We start from the raw sequence: 3,205 nt of genomic DNA, 5'->3' as shown, positions 1-3,205 counted from the left end.
TCCACCCACTTTACTATTTTAAATTCTTTTTATTTATTTTAATCTGATTTATTTACTTATTTGGCTGTGCTGGGTCTTAGTTGCAGCATGTGGGATCTAGCTCCCTAGGTTGTATCTGGGCCCCCTGCATTGGCAGCATGGAGTCTTAGCCACTGGACCACCTAGTAAAGTCCCACGTGGGGAAGGTTTTTAAAAGTTGAGATGTCCAGGCCCAACCCCAGACTCTCTGTATCAGGATCTCTAGGGAGGACTTTAGAAATGATTTTAAAAGAGATCCTCAGCTGATCTGGGGTTTGGGAACCGCTGGGCTCATCTCCAGAGGTTCAAGTTCCGCATCTTCTGACTGGTCCTTGCAGACCAAAGCCAGTGTGTCTCATACCCCAGGCTTCTCCCAGGCTGGAGGCCACCCCCAGTGGGCCTTGAGCTCAGGCCTTGCGTGTCTGGGAGTTTTCCTCAGGCCCAGATGCAGAAACAAGGTGTCCTTCCACTTCCCTCCCCGCTAAGAGTTTCTCCTGCCAGAAACCTGCCGCCTCTCCATCCCCCTGAAGCAGCTGCCACGGCGCTTCCAGCCCACACCACCGGAGCTGCGGGGTGGAAGGGAACCTATTTCCCAGAACCCCCCACGTCCCTAAAAGCTCCTACTGTCCTGCCGAAAACCCCCGTCCTCACTGACGTCAGAGGCAGCCAGGCCCGACCCCGCTTCCGCTGCCACCCCTTGCCCTCGAATTTTTTTGCCCCCACATTTCTGTCTAAAAGCCTTTTCTCTCTGTGAATGGTTTTCAACTGCTTTTCTTAGCAACTCCTCACAGCGGGGTGGGAGGTTTAGCTGCGAGCCAGAGCTGCATGGAACTGCAGGCAGGCGGAGGAGGCGGAAAGGCCTACGGCGGGCCTGAGCTCTGGCCAGCCCCCAGCGGCCTGGACGACAGTCACGGGGGAGGGCTGAGTCCTCCCACTGGGGTCCCGTGGGCGGACCCGGGCTCTGTCTCTTTCTCAGGCCTTCCTCCACCCTTCTTGCCCTGATGCTCTGCCCTGCCCTGGTCCTAAGACAAGATGTCTGGCCTCGCCTCCAGGTGTGAGGGGGCGCCTCACTTGATCTGTCCAGGGGTGATGACAGCTGGAATCCACCATGGTGCTGTTCTCTGCAGCCCTCACACAGGTGACTCAGAGGTCTCCCCATCTCCCCGTCCTTTCACAGCCAGAGGGGAGCCACAGCTTGGTGACCCTGCGTCCTTAGTGAGTAAAGGCCTCAAGTTTGGGCTGGGGAGCACCCTCCATTCAGGAGCCACCCTGGGCAAATCCCAGCCCTTGTGTCTGTCTCCGAGTGTGTGTGTGTTCCTGCACAGCATCTTCTCAGCCCTTTGGTTATTCCCTGCCTCCATCTCTCTAAGCCTCTACTCCACGCTGGCTTCCTTTTCAGGTCCAGATGCTGCTCGGCCCTGACCAACGGCTTAAGGAAAACCTTGGGTCACTCTCTTATGTCACAGGTGAAGAACTGAGGCCCAGAGAGAGAGAAAGAGTGTGTGTCTAGTTCAAGGACACGCAAGTCACTGGCAAAAGTGAGAATACAAGTCAGGCCTCCTGACTCCCAGAGTAATATTTCTTTCATTCCATGCCCCATCACCCATCATTCTCTTCGTACTCTCTCCTCTCCCAGGAGACTTTCAGGGGCCTCTCTCTCTGCAACTAGGGGAGAGATGACGCCCTTCTCTCAGCATGGTGTTCTAGAAGAACTCAGTACTGTAGTCCAGTGTACTTTTGATTCCTTATAGGTCTCAGACAGTGAAAGTAGAGCCATGGGAACCTCACCTCTTGCCCCATTTATTCTGAGCATCTCACTTCATGGTGGTGGAAAAGTCCCCTCCCCTCCTCTCTCATCTCCCCCTATGATGGTTTCATAGCCTTTACAAATATTGGAGTCCAGGACTTCCCTGGTGGTCCAGTGGCTAAGTCTCTGCGCTCCCAAAGCAAGGGGGCCTGGGTTCGATTTTTGATCAGGGAACTAGACCTCACATGCCGCAACTAAGATCCAGTGCAGCCAGATAAATAAACGTAAATATATATATAAAAAAAAAAAAGTTGGAGTCCTTCAAGCTCCCAGGACTGGTCACTTTTAGGATATTCCTTCTTAGAAGCCCTGGGGAGGAACAGGGCAGCCTCGCACATCTCAAGTCCTCAGGGTTGTGAACAGATAGGAGATCCCTCTAACCAGGCTGATGGCTTCAAGGACTGCAGATACCTTCATGTCCCTGCTGGACCCCACAAAGGTCACTCTGAGCCAGGGGCTTTTGAGAGAGGCAGCAAGTCCTGGTTGAGGCTGTGGCCTGGGAGAGACGGGGATGGTAAAGGCTGTCCTTGCCCTGCCTCCACCCCCCTTGGATCCCTCCCCTGTGTAACTTACCCACCCTTACTTGAGGGGCAGTCCTCCCCGCGCCCCATCCCAAATCAGAAAAGTGGTCCCTGGGGCCCGCTGCTCCAGCTGATTCCTCCGGGCACAGGTGAAGGTAGGGTGGAAAGGCAAGTTTCAGTCTGCCACCGGGATGCCAGGGAGGATCTGCGTGGGCAGAGGGGTCCACGGTGGGGAGGGATTCCTTCCTTTTCTCTAGGCAACAGGGTCTCAGCCATGGTGGCAGGGAGCGCCATCTCAGTCATTTCCACAGGCCAGTGCCTAGCATAGGGTCAGCCCCCAGGAAAGCTCAAATAAGGCCTATTGAATGAATGGGGGGGTCCCTCTTTCCCCAAGAAGAAGGGCCGGGGGGCATCTCCCGGGTCTCCCCAGCAGCAGAGGTTTGTAAGGATCATATCTTGATTATTTTCCCCCCTCAGCGCCCAGTACAGAGCCTGACACGCAGTTGGCATTGGTAACTCCACGTTGAAAGAATAGGGCTTTCACTGTCCATTAGAGGAAGGGCCACAGAAGCTCCCCCCTGGACACAGAGAACAGAGACCCCCTGGTAGTTGATTTTGAATCCCCAAGGCCTAGAGCAGTGCCAGGCAGGCGCTCGATGAGTCTTGATGGAAGGTGGGGGTGGTCCCAAGCAGCAGGATCCCCTCTGCCCGCATCCTCCTTACCTGTAAGACACCTGTTTCCGTAGATGCATCTGGCCGAACCGCTCCTCCACAGGGGGTCCGGCGGCCCGGTCCCGGGGTGCCTCGGCCTCCTGGCCTCGCCGGCAGCGCCTTCGCACCACCTCCTCCTCGGCCGCCC

This window comes from Bison bison, unplaced genomic scaffold, assembly GCF_000754665.1.
Source record: "Bison bison bison isolate TAMUID 2011002044 unplaced genomic scaffold, Bison_UMD1.0 scf7180017864178, whole genome shotgun sequence".
NCBI classification, from domain to species: Eukaryota; Metazoa; Chordata; class Mammalia; order Artiodactyla; family Bovidae; genus Bison; species Bison bison.
This window is presented reverse-complemented; position numbering follows the sequence as displayed.